This window comes from Bacillus rossius, chromosome 11 (assembly GCF_032445375.1).
Source record: "Bacillus rossius redtenbacheri isolate Brsri chromosome 11, Brsri_v3, whole genome shotgun sequence".
Lineage (NCBI taxonomy): Eukaryota > Metazoa > Arthropoda > Insecta > Phasmatodea > Bacillidae > Bacillus > Bacillus rossius.
Genome location: NC_086338.1, coordinates 42,025,907 through 42,051,262, shown reverse-complemented (window position 1 = coordinate 42,051,262; position 25,356 = coordinate 42,025,907). Strand labels below are relative to the sequence as shown.

The window sequence follows — 25,356 nt, the reverse complement described above, 5'->3', positions numbered from 1 at the left end:
TCTAGTCTCGCGGGGGCCGCGGGCTAATTACCGTCGTCGGTTAATTGAGGAGGGTGGGGGGGGGGAGCAGAGGGGGTGGGGGAATGAAGACGCCTGCCTGGTTGTCTCGTCATTGATTGGTCCCGCTCCCCTCGACGTTTAGATGCAGTATTAATTACCCCTCCCTCTCTGCCCCCTCCGCCAACACGGGCGTTGATTGATAACCGGCCGGCGAGGGCAACTCCTTGATTGGCCCGAACGAGTCTCCCCTGGGTCTGGCGAGGGAGATGTGCCCCCTTCGCTTCCGTCCGTCGTCCCGGGCCCCCGGGTTCGAGTCCCCTTGCTCCGGCCATCCCGACGGGTCCTTCCCCAGTAATCGTGACCCTGGACCGTCCCACGCTGTGGACTGCGGTGCACTCGGCATGTGGCGTGCTCCGAAAAGACCACAGATCTGTTTCTTCCGTGCCGGAATGTCGGGAACGGACGCCAGTTCCCCAAGTGTCGCAACTTGTTTTGTTCATACCAAACCTATGACTGTGTTCGTCTGTCCTGTTGTTATATATTTTTTTTCCGTTACTAAATTCTTTCCACCGAATCCTTGTGCTGTCTGACATTGAAGTTTTGAATGCGTTCGTCTGTGATGTCGTCGTTGTGTTGTGTTGTCCATAAAACCTTTTTGGGTACATAGTTGGGGGTTTAATCTGTTTGACATACATTGATTTAGGCTTGTTGTCTGTGTCTCTGCGAGCTAAAAAGAGACAGACAAACTTTCCCTTTTATTAATATATATATATACTCTAAAGAATAATACGAAATAAAAAAAATATTTTTTTTCTAGGATATTAAATATAAAGTCATGTCACTGGCCATCGGTTTGGTTTCAAAAATTGAAATCTGGCATTCAAAAAGAGTGAAGTTGGCCATCAGTGCTCTAAATCAGTTCACAGCGAGTTTTGATTGGTCTGAGTTGGTGACCATGGCTACGAAAGCCAAAGATAAAAAAATACCTTAAATATGGTTTAAATGCTCTTCACAGACCAACAAACAAATGAATTTGCTGGACGCAGCTTCTTTTCCTGCGAGACTGCTATAGTGAAGAATCACACCGCGGTGACGTCACGTGACCAGAGAAACACTGCAGTGATACAGCGCGTCTCGTCTCTAGTTTGCAGCCTTCATATAAATGGGAATTTACTGTCTCTTTCCAGTGCACGATTTCTGCCATTAGCTCTGTCCTTGTTTTTGGTGTGCTCTGTCGCCAGATAGACGCCATAGAACACAACAGTTTTAGACGCATCTTTGTACATAATGTAATTAAATTATTTTGAAATTGATTATAATCATTGTATTTTGTTAAGTGAAATTTGGAAAGAGAATTTCGGAAATACTTTTCCCTGTTGAACATCATCAAGAGAATCAACTGATGACATTGAATATTTATTTCCAAGGAGTCGTAAATTGTAAAACGCCATCTTGTTTTCAACTGTTTTGGTTAACCTTTTTTTATATAATTAAAAAAGAATTTTTTATTTTAAGGTCAGCACAAAATTTTATGGAATACCTTGTTATTATTAGTGGAAAACAGCTACAAATAGTCTCTCCTGTGTAATAATATTGGGTAATAATAGCAATGAAAAAAATATTTTCTCAGAATGACTACAACTGTGATAATACTGTCAATATACACTATTTTATAACCATATAAAAAGAAACAAGTAATAGTATTAAAATAAATTTTAAAAATTATTGCAACGAACGATAATATACGCAATTAGTTGTTAAGTGTTCACAAGCTGTGTAGTGTTAATAATGCAACATGGTTCGCCATTTGTACTGCAAACTAATTGTATGCGTGACACGAAGCACGACTGGTTGCCTAACCGCACCAGACAAGGCACGTTCTAGTTTACCGCTAACTCGTTCTATAAATTCAAGTGTTGCACTCATTACCAGTACTGGGAGAGAGAGAGAGAGAGGGAGAGAGAGGGAGAAAGATAGAGAGAGAAATATCACATACAAACTACCAGGAGAAAAAAAGTAAATCAATTTTGCATCTCATTACGGAGAAAAATTACAGCACCATAATTGGAAAAAAACAAAGGAATATATTAAATACGGTTCCTTTTTTGTGTACAGCAACTAATTAACAGAGAACTCTACCATGTCTTTTTGCGAACATTTTATCGTTAGTGTTCTCTTATGAACACAGAATATTCCACCACCTTGCTTGAAACTACTCGGCCGTTATTTCTTTATAGTTTGTGCACACGGTTGTTGTTATGTTTTCAAGAAAGCTAGGGAAACTCTAAAACAATTTGCGATACAACCTAGAATTTTTGTCAAGCTAAGATAAAATATGACAAAATATTTGTCCAATATACCCCTAATTCCATTAGTATAAACAATTCATTAATTTTAAATCGATGATATCAACGGTTTGGAAACATTTTCTTCTCTAAGCGATGCGTTATTTTTTCGAAGTTCGAATATAATTTAGTAAACCAAATACTTAATGTTTTCCAAATAAATGTGTAGTAACACCCCATGAGCTAGTATTTTTTTTAAAATACTAATGCCAGTGTTATCAGTATAGATATATGCGGTATTAATTTTTAAAGTACATATGTGGTTAAGTTACTAACAACCAAAATCACTATAGGGTCTGTTTAGCGTTTCCTATTCAAATATAAATTTATTTGGGTTCTTAGTTATTCTAATTTTCCGGCAAGCCAAGATTTTTTTTTAAAATCAGGGATCCTTGGACTGAAGCATACTTAAAAGTGGTTTTCTCAGATACGCTATTTTGGCGTTACATTTTATGATGCTCCATTTGTACTTCATCCTGGATCACTGACTTATTCTAACCCCGAGAAGTGACGGATTTAGTACTCGTACTTTTGACATTAAGGCACGATTCGCAATCAAATCCATACCTTTCAACTCAAAGTCCTGCAAATACGTTTTGGAAAATAGTTCACCTTGATGAAGTTACTTCTCCAGATTTTGTGTGAAGCAACTACGAATATCTGCACGCTGGTAATATACCAGAAGTTTGTTCAACAAGAAAATGTTTCAAGAGACACATCGCCAGTTTAACGAGCAATAGCGCTTTCATCTCGGCTGATAGAAGGAGTTTCAAAAGGACTGCAAGTGGAAATGTTCAAATCACATCAACTTCAAACAGCAGCATAGAGTCAGTAGGACAACCATAGAGTCATAGATCTCAGGTATTGTCTTCTGATAAATTACCTGGTGCTGGCACCTGTTTTGTCAGTACAGCTGTCAAAACAATGTAAAGTAAACACCATGCCACATGTTTAAGTTTTGTTAATAGTACACTGGAATTTTTTTGTAAATGGAACTGAAATAATAATGTAAAATTTTGTAAATTTGTACATTTAAATAAAAGCAACTGTATCGAAACAACAAAAAAATGTTCCTAGTAATGCAGGGTTGGGATTTACGCCTGAGCATTTGTGCTTTGTGTTTCGGTAACTACATTAAGTAGAGATATTTGTGAACCGTTCTCTGAATAGCTTTACAGTATTGACTGCACTCATTTAAGCATAATAAAAGAAAAATTTTGAATTTACAATTATCTTTCCAATGGTGTAGTAAATTTATGCCCGTGTAAATATCTACACATTTTTAAAACTATGCATTAATTTTCGTATGAGCGACAAGAAATATTCAGTATTAAAAAAAATCATTTATGTGAAAATAGCCGTAGATAAGCGTTGAACAAATAAACATTATTTTTCTTGTAATAATTCTTGGCAGCTGGTTGCCTAAGGAATCTTTAGAAATAGTACGAGAAACTTTTTTCGTATACACATACATTTTTCAGTATTGTAATTAAATGAAAAAATTATATATTAATTTGGATAAAAAATTATTTATACAATTATTTCAAAACGAAAAAAAATATGCTGACAGGTTAATTAATTTAACGGGATATTTTCATTTATTTTTTAAGCGGAGGGGTTAGTGAAAAGGGGCTGGTGGATTATCCTTACACCAAGGAGACCTAGTTTTTAATTCCCAGCTGTTACAGACCACGGAAAGTTTTTTTCTGTAGGGAAATGTGGCGAACGTTGCCGTGAACGGTTTGGTTTTTTTTTTAATACACCCGATTCACTATAAAGCTGCCACGTTAAGTCCACAAAAAAAAAATCAACAAAACCCCTTTTTCATTCATAAATTCAAAGTTAGAAAATCCAAAATTATTGTAGTATGGAAAGCTATACATAACTATTTGACACGTCTGGGCTTCGTTACGGCAATCCGCTGGATATCCACACCCGCGCCGAAATTAATTTAGTGGGAAGATATGTAAACAAAATACGCCATTTTGGATTCAGTAGTTTTTGAGGGCGTTCAAGTTTTCCATGATTTAACCAACAATACCGTGACAGTAAGCTGGTGAAGATGCTAACATAAAATACTGGATTAAGACACGAACGTAAATGAGGCATCAACACCGCAACAGTCATTGCCATGGTGACGAAGGAAGCTTCATCAGTAATGCCACGGCAGTCGCCGCGGAAACGTTGAAAACGTGGTCGACATACGTTAAAAAAAAAAATAAAAAGATCAAAGACGAATTTCGAAAAAAAATCTCTTAGAGGTGCTAACGGAACTCTGCCTAGAGGAGACACGTACAAACTTTCACTGCTCTTTCTTTCCCTTTGCCGTGCCCGCGCTACGCGAACTACAGACGGACAGACAGACAGACAGACAGACAGACAGACAGACAGACAGACAGACAGACAGACAGATGGGCGGACAGACAAACCTCTTCTTTAATAGCACACTAGCTGATGCTCCCGTGCTTCGCTACGGCAGACTACAGGCATAACTCTCCCTCGTTGTCCATTATACCTGTCCTTCCTAGTGGGTATTCCGTTTGCCGCGCCTCGAGCGAAAAAAAGGGATTTTTTTTTTTTTTTTTTACAGAAAATCAACTTATGAAAAATAAAAATCGCTACAACTAAGATAAACTGGAAGAAATACAACTGAAGAAAATCATTTTGGAGTCAACAGTTTTTGAATGCCATCAAATTAGCATTTATTTAACCAACATTTGTGTGACGATATTATGGAAAAGATGATTTCAGAAAGATTTTGTGAAAGTGAACAAACCGTTAAAAAAAAACAACTGTAATAGCCGTTGCCAGGAGATGAATAATTCGTCAACAATACAACGGCCGTTGCCATGGAGGCGATGAAAATGTCATCAACAATGCAAGGTCATCTGGAAAACGTAGTCGAAATCGGGAAGCCCGCAGTTCACAATTGTTTTTCTCCCTAACCTATCTACAAACTAAGTGTATTTGTAGGAGTGATCCGAGTTAGGAAGGAACCTAGGTGCGTCTCTGGCCGAAGCTTATACGCCTAGTCATCCTAGGATTAGCCATGCAGGGAAGAGTCACATGCATCGGTTGCTTGGTTCACACGGATGAGAGTCACACCCGAACAGCTCCGAAGTTCTCCGAAGTTTTCCGATCGCTCGTGAAAAATCACCATTTATTTATTTTACAGTCATAGAGTATTTTAAATAACCCTAATCTAACCTAACCAACCTAACCTTTCATTTTAGTTGCGATAACCAAGCCTAACCTAACCCACCCTTCCGGAAAGAAAATAAAGAACTATTATTTACTACACTGACCGAGCCGAACCATAGCTTAATCTTTTACTTCGGTAGCCTTCAGAACTGTTCTGGTTGTGACTGTGTATTTTATCCCTGTGAAGTGAAGGCTACCTCGAAAAATGCTTTAAAAAAAAAAAAAAAAAAAAAAAAAAAAAAACCCTTATCGCGAACAACATACATACAGATACAGATAGACAAACTCCCCTCTTCATTAATATAGATTAAAATATGTATATTAGTAAATAACCATATTGAAAACACGTATGAAAGTCGTGTTTCTTTTTTTTTAACGTGAAATGTCTGTAACTCCACGGTCCACGAAAGTGACGTGACCCAAAACAAAGGCTGGTCAGTGAACAGATGGCGCCGCGCCCCGGAGAGGCACGAAGTGACGAAGGCAGGTCATGTCACCCCCTCTCTCCCCTTTACCACTCCCTCTGCCGTACCCTCCACAACTCCAAGCCGTCACGAGTGACAGTTAACAATGTGTCATGTGGCGCTGGCACATCCCGCTCCTAACGCCCTCTCCCTTCGCTCTCTCCCGCCGCGCTCACACTTGGCCCAGGAACCACCGAATCTCTCTACTTTAGTCGTCGTGTCACCCGAAATACCTTTTCTTTTTGTGTTTGTTTGGTTCTCATCGCTGGGTTCGCATGCGCTTTGCTGAATTGGTCGTTGTGCTGTTCAGGTTATTGTTTTCAATCATCATTGGGTTCCCCTGCTTTATCAACGTGTTTTCCACACACAAAAACAAATATTTTGTACTTTTACAAACGATTGTTTTGAAAACCATTTGCCAAGAAACAATAGGCAATTATACAAGAAAGAATTTGTAACTTCTTACAATTCAAGTCTATGGTTATTCTTGCACGTATCAAATTCGTTTTTGGAAAATAGTTTAATTTAGGTAATATTTACTACAAACCATTTTTTAAAATTTAAGCCATGTAAAATATAATCGAATACTGAATAAATGGCGTCATTTTGGTATAGTTTGTACTGTAAAGCTATTCAGGGAAGGGTTTACAAATAACTTTAACTAATATAGGAACGGGGATAACACAAAGCATAAATGATGGGGCATGAACCCGAACTCAGTAGTTATGAGAACTTTTATTTTGTAGTGATACAGTTTGCTTTCGTGTACATTTACAACATTATCAATATCTGTATTTATTTCATGATAATATCAGTTCTCAGAAAAAAATAATTTATATCATTTTGCAAAAAAAATAAATATGTTTTAACACTAAAAGAAAGATATTGTAAATTTGAACAATACAGCGCTAAGGTCTTTTTTTTTGTTTCAAATATGACATTCGTACTTCGAGATAATACTCAGTACTTATTTCTTACGAAAGATGCTGCATAATGTTTTTTCAATCGTAATATTTTCAAACCATGAATATTTTAATTGAATATTTAAAATTTTGCCTTTATTTTTTTTTATCGTGCTTATAAATGTGCGCAGTTAATATTGAAAAGCTACCCCGGGAAACGGTTTACGAAAATAACTTTAAATATTGAAAGTTGATTTTTATTGAGATCTTATAACATGGCTGTTCCTCGTTTACAAAAAAAAATGGTTGTCTGTAAAGTCGGTTTACGGACGATAGTTTAACGTGACAACGTCATAACAAATTATTGATGAAATGATTGCATACTTTTATGAATAAAATTGAATCATTTTTATTGAATTATCAATATTTTGTATGGATACAAAGAAGGAGTGAAATGAAATCTACAATTTAATTGATAAATTTACTTTTATTTGCACTCATTAATTCAAATATGTTTATTACTTTAACGAACAGATTATTTTAACTATATCTTTTAAACATGTTTGCTATTTAACTTCTTCAAATCTGTGTTATTATGTTAAGGATAGGACGGTGATAGGAAAAGTAGGAAACGAATGGGAGTGTATCAAGTTTAAAGTGCCTCGAAAAAGTGAAATCGATGGTTGTTCCAATCGAGTGGAAGAGAGATAGATGCGGCGCAAGCGTACAATGAGCGTAACGGGATACATCGTGACGGGGCAATGTGCGCAACGGGACACTTTTTTCGTGCGTGCAGCCCTGGGTTCATCGATTTATTAGACGTTGTCACGTCAAGAATAACAGTGTGGGCTATGCTGGATCCGACAGACTGAGGTGAAGGGTTGATCGGACGCACGACGACCTCTGCGAGTGGCCGGTTAAGGGGTTGAGGGGGTTTGTGAGAAACGTAAGGGAGTGGGATAAGCCGGGGTAGGGGGTATAGGGGTAGCATGGGCGCCCAGGGACCGGCGCTTCCACGGTCAAGTGACTCTTTTTCGCGCTCGGTCGGCCGCGCGCCGCGAACCCGCCTGTTTTATCGCGTTCCGAGCCGCTAACTTCCCCCGCACGCGATGGAGGACGTGGTCGCGAAAGAGAAAAAAAAAATGCGCAACGAAAAACCCCCATTAAAAAAAAAAATGCCCTTTCCTCTGCCGCTCTGATCGGTCAACTTTGTTCGTAAAAAACCAAACAGTTTTCAACCCGCATAGACTGTACCAAGAGGGCAGTTGTTGGCACGCTTTATTTGTGTACCTTTGTTACGCGTGATCAGCTATCGTCTGTTTAGAATTTTTTTTTTTCGGATCATGTACACGGGACCATCGAACCTTATGAACATCAAGCGTTGATCAATACGTTACTTTAGTAAATTATTAAAAAAAATTCATGCTTCTTGTTTAGTCTTTAAAAATATAAATACTTTATTTTCATTACTATGAAGTACAGCTCGAATTAGTCTTAATTTTATTTAAGTAGTTTAAAATTGCAAATTTTTTTGGCGTGTAGTTAATCACAATTATGACCGCACAAATGGATTATATAAGTACATCACACAAGGTACGTATACATCTGAATAGTTGAAATAGCGACATCCACTTTGCCATAAATAATATATATATATTTTTTGTAGTACTCCATAGATTTTTGTCCGGCCACATAAAAACAAACCCTTTTTATTCAGGCGTACAAGACTTTGTTAATATGTAGCAATGAAGCCTCCATCGGCTGTAGTATTACCGCTGGTGTATTAAGACCCATGCAGCGTTTTTTTTTAAATAAAAAAGTAAATTACTGAAATTAAGTTCAGTTTAGTCGTTGAAACATGGAAAAGGAAAATCACATTTGTTAGATAGTGAATATCCATAAAAAAAATTATACTCTAATAATAGTGCGATTGTGAATATTTCCAATTTGCTATTTCTTCCACTAATGCCAATGTTGCGCAATGATGATTTCAGGCTAGCCAATAGCGACAAAAATTTATTTAAATGATCGTTACAGCCAAGATTATATTGTGGATTTATAGGTTCGCAGAGTAGTCTGCATACAACAACAAAACAGGTCACCTCTGTTTGGCCAAACAGCCCAGCCAATCAAATGAGAAGAGGCCACTGATTGGCCAGCACTCCCAGCCGATCACAGGAGCCCAGCTTCCGAGTGCCCGAACCAACAAACCAACCAGGAGAGAGGAAGATTCTTATTAGCCCACAGCTGCAGCCAATCAGGAAACACTCCCCCTCTCCGGCGAGAGTATCCAAAGGCGGGAGAACTTGTAATAACTAGAGACCTGAAAAATTCGCGGGTTCATTTCGTGTTATGCTAAAATTAAAATAATTATACCTTAGTGTGGCTTCTGCCATTGGTTCACTGTTAATCTGGAGGACTTAGGGCCAATTAGAGACCCTCACTCATAGAAGTGTCGAATCACAGGCCACCCAGTCGAGACGACTCACAAGTCAGCAGCCAATGTATAGTTGGCATTTTCCCGAGTGTGTAGAGGATATTGGAGTCGATCCTGAAGTTCATTGAACCCGCGAATTTTTCCGGTCTCTGGTAATAACCTCAGAACTGGTGGGGAGCTTCTCTCCCCTCGCCGACGACAGGCACACGTAACTCTCCCAGCATCACCCTACAAGCCAGCGCACACACAGGTCCGTGTGCCAAACGCATCCCACAAGACACGCGCCCCGCCCGTTGATCCCAAGTGATTCTAACAAAATGTGTGCGGTGCACCTGAATTACAATGCACTAAAAATTTCTGGTCTCTCCACACACTAAATGCCCCTTACGGCAGTATGATGGATCGGCGGAATAACTTCAGTAGGTAACTAACTACTCCCTGATGATGGAGATTACAACGGCGATCGAAACGTCGGTGACATACTGGGGTCTTCGACACGCAAGCAGCTCTATACCTACTCTATTTAGGATCCAAGCACAAAGTGGGACTCCAAACGCGGGGTTCGACAAACGGCCAGTCTCGATGGACCTTCGGATAAAGTGGCGTGGAAGGGGAGGGGAAGGCGGTGAATGTAAAAGGGAGAGGAGTGGGGATATAACACGTGGTGATACCAGCTCTCCCCGCGTGGGTTCGACGTGAAATGCAAATATGGCGGGCTTGTCGCGAGGCCGGGCGCTTGTTCGCTCCACTGGAACAAGTCTCTGACGTCGCGGCTGGCTTGTTCGGGCGCTGGTCCCAACACGCAGCGGCTACACCGTTGGAGGAAAAAAAAAAAAAAAAAAAGAGAGAAAGTCTTCCAGTACTCGCCATTGATGCGTAGCATCTAACCTCGGTAACGAGCTGATCCATGCATCAATACACTTGTAATACAAAACTCGTACACAAAATTTAAATTAGATTTCTATAAAATAATGCCAAGCGTGAGAAATATGCACGCAAATGGTGTTTTAAACTGCATTTCTTGATGCGAATCACACGTAGTTTCCGCACCCGCCGCTAGAATTCGCAGCTACACACCGACTACTGAATCATTTGACTAGCACACCTACATTTAAAACTTTTTAATGAAACGGCCTGGCCGGATTACAAGGGTCGTCGCTGCCCCCCTCACCCCTCCGATCCCCGCGCATCGTCCTGCTTTCAGCGCCATCATCTATCGCTGAGCGGCCTTGGGAGTTCCGCGAGCCGCCGCGCGGAGCAGCACGAACTGACGTCACCCTTCTGGACTGTTCGTGCGTCGGGTCGGCCCGGGATGACGCGACTCGCCACAGCTGCTCTCGTCGGTTCGAGAAGGGTGCCCAGGTACTTAAGCAGCGACGCCGGCCGCCGCGACAGTTTGGCGACAGAGTCCCGCGACGGCGTGGGGCGAGAGTTGAGCGACGGGTACCGCGAGAGTGTCGCGACGAGTTCCGAGCAAAGGGAAGTGCGACATCGGCGAAGAGGGTAAGAGATCCTCCCCTCCCCCCATGAGAGTGGTGCGACGCGGAGTTGGATTGGATCGTGAGAGTGCGGTGACTGAGTGGCGCGAGACTGTGTGTGTAGTAAGGGGCGAACCACTGTTGAGCTTAGCTCCAGCGAGGAGTGCTAACTGCGGAACTTAAAAGACATTGAGTGACCTGAGAAAAAAACATTTATAAGTGATAGCGATTTGTGATCGGACATTTATAAGTAAATTTATTCATTAATGTAAATATTAGTAATAAATAAAACTGTAATAACACGTAATTGGGCTATCCCTTACGAACCTATTTCTCCCCACACTATGAATCGTAACAATATGGACGACGGCTCAGACCAGCATAATAGGCTTGGTAATTTTTTTATTCGATTAAAAACTACATTCTCGGTATATAAGATCTTTAATTCAATGAAAAAAATGTGTATTACTATAGCGCCGGTGATAAAAAGACTGGCGCGGCGCTCTGCTAGGGTTTCGGCCCTAGGTGTACCTATGACCAGATAGGAAATGCTACTATGAATCTGGCGTGAGATGTCTTCAAGCTTGTTTGGAAGGACAACTTCGACAAAAGTGAATGCGTGGAATTAATTTCTTGTTCGTGTTTCTGTTGCAGGTTACGCAGATGACACGATTGGTGTGACATCTAGGACCAGTTAGTCAATGGTGAGTGAATCTCAGTAATTTCTCGCCCTTCTCTTTTAATATATTACCTTACCTTTCAGCATCATAACCAACAACAAAAAAAAACTGTTTATGATTATGCTGAGGGTTGTTGACTAGTTATGTTTCCATATTTGGTTTTAAAACTTTTTCTAGAGCAGCGAAATTGGTTAAAACGCTTAAATATTGGACAAATTTTAGGCATGAAGCATCCTGTACGGATTTTAAGTAGCACTTAAGGGACTTGCATTATGACTTTATCATAATTCTTCCGCCATAAAATGTAATGGTCACCTCTAAAATATCATAGTGCCCTCTAAAACGACGCTCCCAGTTCAGAGCCTTGCGCTAAGAGGCGACACCGCACTGGAAGTACCAGCCTCACTAACACAAATAAACCCATGACTATAGGTGGGCCCCTTAGTGACAGCAAGAAATGTTATTTTCAGCTCTAGCTTCTTCTGTCCTTCCAAACCTCCTGCCGTCCTGATCTCTTATTCCATTAATATTTCACTGACTGAATTTTTTTTTCTTTCACCCCTCAGGTATTTCCCGTCGGAGCTACTGGAAACTCCTGAGTCCTGTTCTCAGGGACTTCTCTCCTGTTGTCCCACCTTCTCCTCTGTCACCCTTTGTCCCTCAGGACTCCTCTCATGTATTATTCCTAGCTAACCTCTCCCATTACCGTCTTCTTCCTTAGCGCACTACTCTCCTTAAAAAAAAAAAAAACACACAGTAGTCTGACCCCCTTCCATTAACAAAGCTATTTTCGGGGCCTCCTGTTGGTGGTTACACTTGTTTGTAGTTTTCGGACTGATTACTCTCCACCATGCTAGTCAACGTAACGTCTGTGCACTTATCCGTGTCTTTATAGTGTCGCGGGCGACGACAACTTACCACTACATCCGCGCTGCCACAACTTACGGTACCCTAACTACCGTCTACATTTGTCCAATTCTTTAGCAGAAATTTTTTGTACTGCGAATGTTTTCAATACCGTCCGATTGCAAACATCATGTATCTTTAAACATTCCTTTACAACTTGGTTCAATAGGTTGGTGTACTCAAACTAACCTTTACGTCAGTGAGATAATTTGAACATTTATTTGGAATGTTTCCAAACTACAGTATACATGAGTGATACTCATTCAAAGCAATATTAAGTTGTTTTTCTAACGTAAAAACTGAAAATTTATAACTTTCCTTAAAATTCACATATTTTAAAATTCACAACTGCTAAAAAATTAATCCAGTTAAATTTGCAGCAAATTAAAAAAAAAAAGGTTTTAGCGTCGTGCAATTCTTTTAAAAATGTAACATAAAAATTTTTTATAGTAAGAAATGATTTAATTTTACCTCGTATACGTTCATAATAATTCATTTTTAATGCGTAAAAAGGCGTTAAAAAAGTAAGCACCAAGAAGTTACTTAAAAAAGGGTTCTTCTAACAGAAAACCAGACTGTGTGTGTTTCAAAATCTCTATTTTTAAATTTGACCAACTGAAGACCTTAATTATTCTGCTGGCGACGTTCTACACACGAAGTACAGAAAAAAAAAATAGACCATTTTGAAATAACATAACGCACAAGTTACAAACATATCAAAAAGCATTTGCTATCGCGGTACGCCTTTCCACAATGTATTTTACTAAACAGCTCTGCAGTTGACACGGCTGCTAAAAGCCAGTACGGAACGTAATCACTGAACAATTCATTACTGTGCGTGAATGTGAAAACACCCCTCCGGGCAGAAAGAGAAAAGGGAGCAAATTACTGGTTCGGAAATTCGATGTATTCATTGAACCAGGATTAAAAGAGGATAAGTAATTAAATGAAATTATTAAACCATAACTGCGCAAAAATGTTTTTTACACACACACACACTTTTTGAAAAAAAAATATTTCACAAGTTTTATTCATACTACCACTTTTTGTCGCATGAAAAACTATATCTGTGTTCAAATAATATAATTAAGAAAATGAGACAAAAATTTGTGAGTTTTAAACTGTATAATATTTTAGTTTAAACACTATAAATAGGTTTTTGCAAATTCTTTTAAAATTAATGTTTCTTAAATGTACAAAATATTTTTATGAATGCTTCGCAAATAAAGCGCATTTAACCAAGAGGTAGTTCGCAACATTCATCAAGGTCGCAACATATTTCAAATTTTTATCCACAGTTCTCATTTTAATTGCAGCTAGGCCTATTCAGTTCTCGGGTTCTCTGATGTCGTACATGCCATGCAAGAATTGTTTTACTGGACATTCTGAAAACGAACACTTTCTCAAACATTTGTAACTAAAGTACAGTGCGAATTTTTTTTCCTGTCTCAGAATATTTCAGTTCCCACCTACAACGCACGTTCTCATAGGTGGTCTGTGTCTATATTTTGGTAGTTTTTGTTTTTCAAGATTATTTTTCCACAATGTGACTAGCCCAGCGACAAAAAGAACCAAGTTGCAATCGACCCAGTGAACACTTCTCACGTTAAGTACAACCAATTTTTCATCACCGAACGGTCACACATGATTCAGAAAACAAAATTGACAACAATACAGAAGCGGGCGAAAATCTTCACACCCAACGATAAGGTCCTACGTTGCCCTACGGCTCATTTTAATAAAAAATATTACCAAGTTAGGGGTTAACCGGTTTTTTTTTGCTTAGCCGTGAAACCTATCCTTTACATTTGTTTCAGATCTATCGGAATTAAAAACTGTTGGTAAGAAATATTAATAAGAAAGCAACACAAATCAATAATTTTCCTGTCCACGTCTACAAATCAAATGTAAAGCGTCTAACATTACTAGAGGTTAAAACACGAGGACAATCAATTTACAACTCAACACAAGAAGTATTAAAGCAATCATGTTTAAAATATGTACAAAATACAAAACTATTTTTTTTTTAAATGTACCTGTATGCATTTTCTCCCTTCTCCTACCATACACTCCTCTTTTCCTGATCGTTCATACTAACTCTGATTCATGTATTGACTCTAACGTTAGCTCTTTAGAGAACCAGCATCATGTGCCAGGAAAGCGTTTTTGTTCGGCTCATGGATTTTTTTTTTTCACACTGATGCAATTATTTTTCCCTCGTGTGATTTTTATTTAGTTGCGCCAGTTCACCTTTTTTTTTAATTCGCACATTGTTGATTGAGAATTATTTCCGGTGCAGCGGGTGCTAGTTTCGTAGAATTCTCTTATTGGAAATAGGTTTTTCAATTATTTTTACCCCTGTGAAAATCAATATTAACGCTGGCCTCGATCATTTTCACCCCTATGAATGCAACAATCTTCAGTACACAGTAACGGAATGAAATTCCCAATGGACTTAAAAAAAATTAATTGCCTTGCGCATAGGCATGACCTTCGAGGATTCGCTTTTGTTAAATGTTGATTGTCATCATCGTGTTCGGACAAAATATTTTTTCTTGAAAAAGTCACGCCATTAGTGATAATTAAAAAGGTTTGGCAGATTTAGGAGCAAATAAAAAAAAATCTTTATATAGGGAATACGCCATTAAAAAATGGAGAGAGATTTTTAAAGGTCACAAAAATGATAGGACGCAGTGAAGAATGAATGAATGGGCTTAAAGCCTTCACGACATCGTTATCGACATCGACATCTTAAAGGACAGCTTCACTGGTAGGACTTTTATGTATCCGTATATCCCTGAACATGACCTGAACTTAAATTATAAACGACGAAAAAGAGTTTAGGGGTACGGTATTACCCAGAAAAAACACATAGTTTCACATGATTGTCCCCCATGTTTGCCTTAAAAAAAAAAAAAAAACTAGCTTTGTATAGGCCGCTGAAGTTAGGATTCAAACTGCCTCGCTTAGAGGCGACCAGACTGACTGTTAGACCTTCGTATTTGGCTGTAGTAACCGTGTGCTATAGTTGGTAATCGGTTAGCTTGGCGCTTCTTCAAGTCTGTTGTGTCTTCTTGCCCACTACATGTTATTCCGTAGCTACATGCCAAAATTAACTTTGCGTTAAGGTCCCCGACTTACTGGACACACACACACACACACACACATACGTTTTGCAGAGCTTCAGCAAACGCACGCGATTTAAAAAAAGGATCAATATATCCGAGCGGGGACTATTCATGGAAAAATATTAAAAAATACGCTGAGGACAGATAAGTGGTTATATTTCTTATTTCCTATTTGATGTAATTTAAAAAAAAGTGAAAAATATTTAAAAAATAGTGTTTTAAGACTAAGTTTTAGACGTGGAAAGCTAGATAAAGCTCCTTGAAAGCACTCAAGGGATTTGTATTTCACTTTTAACTTCATATAACAATTAACCTCATATAATATTTAACTTAATATAATGTTTTTGGTCATCAATCGAAACCCCTGACAGGGCGGGCCGCTTAATTTTATATAATAGTAGTGTAATCCTAATTTTTTTAAAACTCGTGTCTAAGGAGTAGGTACGTAATTGTCATAATGTTTGGGTTACAAATTCTCGTGTCACTTTTTTTGCTGAGTTCTAGTTAAAAAATAAAATAAAAAATGTTTGATTTATGGGCGACAATCAGGTCAAAACGCGCATTGCGCTATATTACATAGTAACACTTCAAACGTTAAAATTGAATCTTCGATTCTGTTGGATTGCCAAATCCAAAATAGGAAAAATTTGGATTTAATATTTATTTGAAAATCTTAAGTTATCGGTAGGCTAGTGCGCATATGTATTGTTTAAAATCAGTTAGGCTCATGTTTCCTCCACAAGAATATTTTCTGGGAAAAAAAAAGTAAATCATCGATTTTATTTAAAATTACTCTTTAAAAATAATAATTTTAAAACGAGGTATTTATATATTTATTTAATACTCTCGCTTGAGAGGCGAGTGTTTCCCGTTTGGGTGCAGCTGCGGGCCAATCACAGCCTTCCTTTCGTCTGGTTGTCCTGTAGGTTTTGGCCGATCGGAGCTGGGCTTCTGTGATTGGCTGGGGGTTCCTGGCAGATCAGTGGCCCTTTCTCATCCGATTGGCTGGGCTGTTTGGCCAACCAGAGGCGACCTGTCTTCTGTTAGATGCCAGAGCTATGTTTTGAGGTTTTCTGAAGAGTAGATCCCATATGCTGCTCAATGTATAGCCATCTCATCTCTATTTATGTTTTCTGTGTGGTTTTTAATGTGTCTACTGATTCTCGAATGTATGTTTTCTTATATTGTGAACGTTTTTTTTTTTAATTTAGCTGTTTGGCTTGTAATACACGCATCGCTCACAAAATTAGTGAGTCCTGGGTGATTTAGGTAGTCGCTGTGGGATTGTGGGATGCCGAGAGTTTCCAGTTGCTGTCGTCGCGGAATGTTCGACGCAGAGGGCGAGTTCAAGCAGCGCTGTAGCTCAGCGGAGGGCATTTACCCTCGGGGATCGGGTCAAGGGATCGCGACATTTAATTTGCGAACCCCGACGGGACCTCGTTTCCCGCATTTGGGTTCGCCTGCGAGCGTTCTCGTCCGCACCACCCTTATCACCCACCTCCCCACCCCACAAAACATCTTCCCTGGTGAGACGGTTGGTTGACCTGGGTCGGTCGGCGAAGAGGGACGATGCTTTGCTCCCGGGATTTGTATGATGGCGCACGATCGCGCACGGGGGAATACGTCGAGTATTCGAAGTTATCCTTCACACAATTGAAACGAAATGAATTACTGGTTCGGAAATTCGACGAAGAAAAGGAGAAAAAAAACCTTGTTGTGTGTTGTAAAATTTTCAATATTTTAGTTAAAAGATTAAAAAAAATTAAAAATTAACAATAAGCGGAGATATTAGGTTTAATAATTAGGCTGAAGTAATGATAAAAAAAAAGACCGCGTTGATTCGTCTAGGTCTTACACGTTAAAGTTGAGTTTTAAATATTGAAGCCTTCACGCATTATATTGGCTCGCGTCATGTCAAAAAAATGTGACACGTGTTTCAAAACAGGTTAATTATTGCTGTATTTTCACTGGATCGAAGCCACTTTAAAATTATTGTAGCTGATGAAAGACAAGAGAACATTCCTGTTTACAGTTTTATACAGAGTGGCAGTGTTGAAACTTCATTACTAGCAGCGGAATTAATGTCCGTACACAACATTTGAAACAAAGAAACCTGAACAAAAATAAGTGCCCACCGAAGTTTTGAGATTAAATTTCATTCGGGTGATCGGCATATCTATAAATGACCTACGTCGTGCACATACAGGAGATGAGCCCGTGGCGGTCCCGTGCGGATGAGACTGTAACTAACCCTAAATTGGCTTCCCAGCGATAGGGGACATGTTAATTACCGGAACACAGTTGCCATGGTTACCTCGTATATTATAACGCTTCCGTACGTTGCTGGAATAGTCTTGTTGTACTCCAAGTTTTCGATGCTCCTTTTAACGTTCCGCGAACGTTTTAAGTACATTATGTTCCTTCCTACAGCAATATATATTTATTATGTTAGCGAAAGGAAAAAAAAATAATCTTCAATTATTTTAAAGGTTTCGGTCACACATATATCAAACCTCAAAATAACATGTTAGCATTTTTAACGCAATATGCGCTTGTGCATGCCTGTAAAATACGTCAAACAAAAAAAAAGCACTGGGCATCATTTACGCATACTAATACATATAAGCGGTAATAAAGTCACCGCCGAAATTTCACAGACAATGTTAAATAGCCCACCACAAAAAAAAAATTTTTTTTGACTGATTAGAAAGTAATGTAGGTTTAGTAATAGTTCCAATAACCATTTATTAAAAAAAATATTTGGTTAATTTTATTTATTAATGCACATTACTGTTGATACTACTTTAAAAATAAAAACTAAAATACTTTTTCAAAATATGAAATAATAAAATTGGCCTGAGACGTTACAAAAAATATGTCTTCATCCAAGTGTCTTACCATGAAATGTTGAAGCAGTTGATAAACGTTATTTAGCTTGGTAATTATTATTTACACGTGTTTTAATTTTTAATGACGATAAAGACACAAATTTCATTATTCACAATGAGGAAAATTTTTTTTTTTCTTTAACACCATACAATCTTGGCCCCGACCACAAGTAGGTAGCAGAGCTGCTGTTTGAGACACTGCCTTCTCGAGAGCGGGTGTCAGAACCCTCCCTGCGAGTGCGCCACTGTCGTCTGACGGCAGCTTGCTTGAACTCAGTTTAAATGGTTGCAGAAGTTCGTCAGCCCCCCCCCCCCCCCCTTATCCTAAGGTACCAGTCCGACGTGACGGTTCAAACAATCACGGGAAGTTAAATTCGTTCCCGCAGACTTGAAGTTGTCCGACAGACGGAAGTAGCCTTCTCAAGGCATATACTTGCCTCATACTCTTGTGGCGAGCATCAGTTGTTCTATCGTGTACAAGGTATGGCTGTAAAACTTAAAAAAAAAATAATAATCGTAATTTCCTCGGTAACCGTGTAATTTTCACACCAATGTTGAGTTTTTAGAATATAAACCTACAATCGGTGTGAAATTAGACGATGTTGTAGTGATTTTACTCTAGTAATGTTGCCTCGTATTTACACAGGTATGCACAACTTGCTAATAGTTTTATTTTTTTTAATGCATACTGTTTGCGTAAAATTACTCACACCACGTTGGTGTATTATTCGACTCAACATAACGTGTTATTTTACTTAATGGAAATTTACTGGGACATTCGTGGGGTTTGAAAACTACCAGAAGATTCGTTGATTTTCACGGCAAATGTTGATTTTTATTTTAGCACATCTACATTTGGTGTAGAATTGCACGATATAGTAATAATTATTCACAAGGAATGTGTAAAAATAATCAAACTGTATGTGTTATTCCGTATAAGACGACACCTAATGTATAAATATCACAAATTTGTTTACAGTTTAGGAAACATGATCGTTTGGTAAGGTTACTCACCATCAAGGCGATTTGTAAAAGGTTTTTTTTTTTGGGGGGGGGGGGCATGTGGACCTTGCCGTGAATCAGTTCGCTAAAAGTTGGCCTAAAATTCGTAAAAATAAATTAAAATTTACCCTTTTTTTTAGGACATCTGTTTTAGAAAATTCCCATTTCAGAGGAAAAGTATCCCATAAAAAACTAACAATTCTTAATTCCTCCTATTATTTTTACATTTAAAACAATTAAATTTTTCGAAAGAGGCTTTATTCCCCCCTACCAGTGTCCAATAAGCCTCCGAGAAGGACCTTTGAACTTAAACTTTGACCTTGAGTTCTTCTGTCCGCCATATTGGATGACGCCATGACCACCATATTGGATTATACAACATTACGCAATTTTTATGCATTTTAGTTTATTAATAACTGGAAGATTAATGCAGCTACTTCGAAAGAAAAAAATTGTCATCGATAGCACACACACTACTTATACGAGGTACAGCTTACACCATTACTTAGTGCTAGATTGGAGATAATATTTAGATTAAGCTATGATGATTATTTCTTTCAAATATACTATTTTATTCGCATTTTAATATTTTTATAAATGTAAGATATATAACTTAAATGATAAATAATACTAATGAACAATGCTTCAGAAGGTAACCATAATCCAATCTGTCAACGAAACATGAGGTGGCTGTGGCTAGTATTTACATAAACTAAATTCATTGTATTACATTGGCTGCAAAGAAACGTTTATTTTTAAAACGCGATAACCTAATTGAAGAAATAATTAAAAATGTTTATTCTTGGTATTGGAGACTGTGTTTTATTAAAATCTCTAAACAAATTTCAGCTTAGTAAAATATTTCAAAAATGTTTTCATTTTTAATATTGATGTTAAGAAAATCATACAGCTGGTCTGATTTATCATTGTGAAAATTCACTATATTTTTGAATGCGAATCTGAATTGAAGCCATCCAGATATTTTCAATTAAATCCAATCCAGACTTTATCATCGGAAAATTTCATTGGAAACGTCATTTGCAGCGCCAGAAGCAAAATGTTTTGTTCATCGCGTAAATCTAGTTGATTCTATTGTGCGAGCGTACGAAATATTGATTGAGTTACGTAATCAATCTCAGTGATTTATAGTCTCGCGGAAAGAGTTTTTTTTTTGTTTATAAACGGAAATAAATCATTGAAAGGTGAACAAAAACAAAATTCTCATACTAAAATTTTAGTAAACACATTAAAATATGGTTATTATATTGTATGTCTAATAATATTACATGTACAATTTCTTTAAAAGTTATTTTTATTTTTTCAGGAAAAAACAACTCATAAATATTGCCTATTTATTTAGAGATAGGAAAGGCTTTAAACACGTTTAATTTCTGTGTTTCAGTTGTGTGGCCCCGGGGTGTTTCCTTATATAAATGCAAATTAATGAAAAGACAACACTCGATGCTAATTAAAAAAAAGTAGCTAAAATCAAAGCCCCTGTGGCCGAGTAGAACATTGACCAAGATTTCCCCAAGGTCTCAGATGTAAGTGGTTTAGCCACAACAAAATCAGATTGCATCTACCATAAGTGGCAAAGTAAACGAGTTGCGCACAAAAGTATGTATTAAAGGGAAGCAGATGTGAAAATACCAAAATAAATAGGCATGCTTATCATAGGGTGTGCAAAAATGTAATTTGGAAATGTATTACAAAAAATCTGAACAAATACATAGGCCAATGCATACATTACAAATGAGTGTCTCTTTTGTATAAAAGCTGTACAAGAGACTCGACAAAAAACAAACTAATACAGAAAATGTCCGTTGTATTAAACGGGTAACTCATTATATGTAATAATTGAATAGCAGGGGAACACCTGAAAGTACATAACTTTAAGAAAAGTTCTTCTTTAGGACAATCATTTTAAAGTTATAGCAAAATCGGCAAAAGAAAAAATCAGTAAATTTATATATAAGATATTTGGTACAAACTAAAGAACGTAATAAATTGGAACTTAAAAGCGGAGGCAAGGGCTTGATTTGTAATTGCACTACCTTTTCTCCGTAAAGTAAAAAGAAGAAAAAAGGTGTATGTAGCCTACATATGTACGCGCATTATTATTTTATTTAAGACACTGAAAAATGTGTCCAAATTTATCGTAAAAAAATTAATTGAATAAATATTCAGCATTCAATATTATATAACATATGTATAAATAATTGTTTACTTTAGTAAAACAATCGAGATAAAATTTAATTATTAATAAAAATTAATATGCTTAATGTTTATTATAATATATTAATTTTGATAATGTAATAAATATTAAAGTAATAATTTATAATTTATATTACAAATAAATTATACATACGGGAACATAACCCTCCCTTATACATAAAAATACACTTAAAAAAGTTCATAAACACATTTTCTATCTATATTCACAATATATAAAAGTTTTTAAGTATATGGACCAATTCAATATCAATCACTTATTTTCATAACGCGACTCACGCGTAGTTCCCGCACCCGCCACTAGAATTCGCTACCGGAGCAGCTACGTTGAGTACCTACTGAGTACCTAGTGAGTAGGTAACTGCTCCCTGATGATGGTGACTGCAATGTCGACCGAAACGTCGGTGAATTTTTCGTCAAGGACGCGGCAACAACCCAGAAGCCAAGCTACTTCATATATATTCAGGTTTGAACCTGGTCTGCTAGCGGTAAATCGAGTGGTTTTCCCAATTCACCATCGCGTAGAATTTGCTGCATTTGAATGTTGCACTACGTCATTTGTGTCGTTACGCTTATGCGCTGGGCATTGTGAGGTAAATGAAAAGCTTTTGTTGTTCCCACCAGCAATGCAAAAATTTAAACAAGTGTACTTTTTGAAAGGGCATCAGTTTGGTTTTTTTATTTTGAATGCTTACATTAAATTTTTTGCCGGAGAGTAGAATTTTTTTTTTAATTTGCACGTTTTGTAGACAAAAAATTTTTTTTTGTAACTGCTTTTCAATGCGCTTAATGCATTTGTGTTACAAGGAATGCTGCTAAAATATTTAAAAAAATTCAGGTTGATCTCTCGGGCATTTCTATCAGTATTCTTGTGTTCTTTACATACCAACTGCCATGAGTAGCACCGAATTTCATTTTGTAATATTTGTTAATAAAAATTGTATTTTTTTATTAAAAATTATGTTTCAGGCAAACACGAAGTTTTGCTCAAATAAAATATAACTAATCTCTTGCTCTCAAAATATTTAATCATCCGTGGCCTAATTAATTTTTCAGATTATTAAAATGTTAACAGAAAAGAATTTATTACATTTTCAAATATTCCTTTAAAAATCAGTTGCCAAGACATATTTTTTAGTTCCTGTAAAATAAAAATAGTGTAACATTGTGCAACACATGGCAATGGTTATTTTTACATACATGAGATACGTTTTTCGAGATAAAACTCAGTATTTCTTAGGAAATTGACGCATAATACTATATTTTAATCGATCTTTTATTCGAGCGTAGTTTTTTTCAAACCATGGCAAAAGAGCATCGTTTATTCAATAGTTGGTCTTTATTTTGTTTTATTGTGTTTACTAAGGTGCACAGTCAATAGTGGAAAGCTATTAAGGGAATGGTTTACAAATAACTTTAATTATTGGAGGTACTGTGACAACACAAAACATTAATGCCTGGGCTAGAATCCAAACAAGTTATTACTGCTAATATTATTTTTTAGTGATACCGTTGTTTTCGTGTAAATGTACAAATTTACGTGTAATTTAATATTATACATTTAATGTAATTTTGCAAGAATGTTTTGTTCCATTTACAAATAAATATCATCAGTGAAATCCTGTAATATGTTCACTTCTTTATTGATTTGTTTTCACTTAATTGAGTAATTTCATTTGAAGGAGAATTGGATAGTTCTCTAAATCATAGGCATAAAAAATAGCTGATTTATTTTTGCGATAGGTTAAATACAGTTTTTTTTTTAAATCTTTTAGCAGCTTTGTTGAAAGGCTCGCGGTTTATTTTGTAAGCTATGGAAAAATGAAAAACCTCCAGTCAAATAGCTAAGTAAAGACTCCAAAGTAATCCATTAGAAACGCCTTACATCAGGAGCCAATGAAAAGGTGGCATTCTTAGGTGGTTGTGCAGAGGAATGTGTTGTACCGCCGGGTGATCACCGAACATCTGCGAATTTCTTTTTCCAAAGTTCGTGCTGATTCAGATAGAGTGTGCAATGTCTGGCAAACACGGAGCTGCGAGCAATGCCAGTGCTGATGCATTAACTATGTTGAATTTTTTTTGTTTCCTGTGGTAAAAACAAAAAGTTTTTCAAAAATCTGCACGTCATTAAATAATATTTCTAGTGAATTTGAGGATTGGCCATTTATGGACTTAATCTTTTTGCAGTTCAGAAACTACAGGTTGCTGATCAAAAATTCATGCAAATAATGTACGCATATACTCAACAAGACTTTAATCAATTAAGTGATTTTCAGTGGAAAAAAAATAATGCACTGATAAAAATTTGCTGTATAAATATGAATATATATACTTATATATTACACATAAACACACCTATATAGTCTTTGCATTTGAGTAATTTTTACAAATTTTGCCTGAAATGTTCTAAAATTTTGAAATTATTTGTTTGTCTGTCTGCATGTGCGCTTAAAACTCAAAAATGGCTTAACCTATCGTCCTGAAATTTTAATTACAGTAAGATCATACGGTTTGCACAAATGATAGGCTATATAACATCAAATATAATAATACTGTAGTTTCTCATAAGTATATGACAGGCACGAAATGTTTAACAGATCTTGCGATTTTTTAGTTTTTCGACTTAGATTTGTTTTGCGATTGTTTTTTTTTTATTTCGCGAAAGCTATTTGCTTTATACGATTTTCATTTTATGATGAAAATACATAACCAACAAATTCAATTTTATTATCTATGAATTGGTAATTAAATTTTCTCTTTTCCAGATTGATCATTATGACTTCTCGAGGGAAAATATTGATAAAGTTAGAACTAAATATTACTAAATATTGAAGGAAAAAAAAAGTCAAAAATGTTTTGGCTATCTGACACCTTCAAATGATTTTTTTTTTTTCAAATCGTGAAATTTTTTAAATTAAAATTTGATACTTATGAACGGCAGATACTTTCACTCTGTACTATTTCTGCTTGTGATCGCGTCCTAAAGCGTGTTAAAAAAAAAAAGCGAAGATGGCTACTTGCAATTTAATTTTCATATTCATTGGCCTCAAGTTTGAGCCCACGTATTCGGTGTTTTAATTCGGTTGATGAGTTTCTTTGTACACAGAGAAAAATGTTTGTTTGAATCAAACAAATATTTGTTTATATATATGACGAAACAAATATTTACTTGGTGGAACAACATATTTTGTTAGTTTGACCAAACTCGGTAAGTAACAAAAATAATTGGTTACACATAACAAAATATGCATCTGAGTTGACAAAAATCATTTTGTTGGGTCAAAAGAAACTTTCCTACTATAATATATTTGTTTGAATTAACAAAATATATTTATTTCGCCATATATAAACAAATATTTTGTTGAGGCAAACAAACCTTTCTCTCAGTGACAGATGGGCCCCATGGTTCCTCCCATCTTCGTCTCAGACAAGGCCCTTGCACTCAGTGTGTGTTTAGTTTGCAGTTGAAACACACACGTGTTCGCAGGTGCGTCATTCACGCGGGTTTCGGCGAGACACGGGAACTCGCTTCGCTCCGCGGGAGCCAGCAGACGCTACTTCTACGTACCTGCGCCCCGGGAGGAAGTCGCTATTACGCTAATCGCTTCACGCGCGCGCCTGGACCCAGGGGTAGCGCCCGGGGGAAGTAATCAGTCGAAAAAGGACGGGGGGGTGGGGGGGGGGGGGGTGTTG

At 37.2% G+C, this 25,356-nt stretch overlaps 1 protein-coding gene across 2 annotated transcripts in view; it reads left to right on the top strand.

The window, feature by feature from the left end:
• LOC134536865 (complexin) overlaps positions 1–25,356 on the top strand; it is a 1,123,559-nt gene that overhangs the window by 312,771 nt on the left and 785,432 nt on the right. For both annotated transcript variants that reach the window (XM_063376912.1, XM_063376913.1), the window contains exon 2: positions 11,482–11,531. The gene's annotated coding sequence lies outside the window, so the exon portion shown is untranslated. The remainder of the gene's footprint in view (positions 1–11,481; positions 11,532–25,356) is intronic.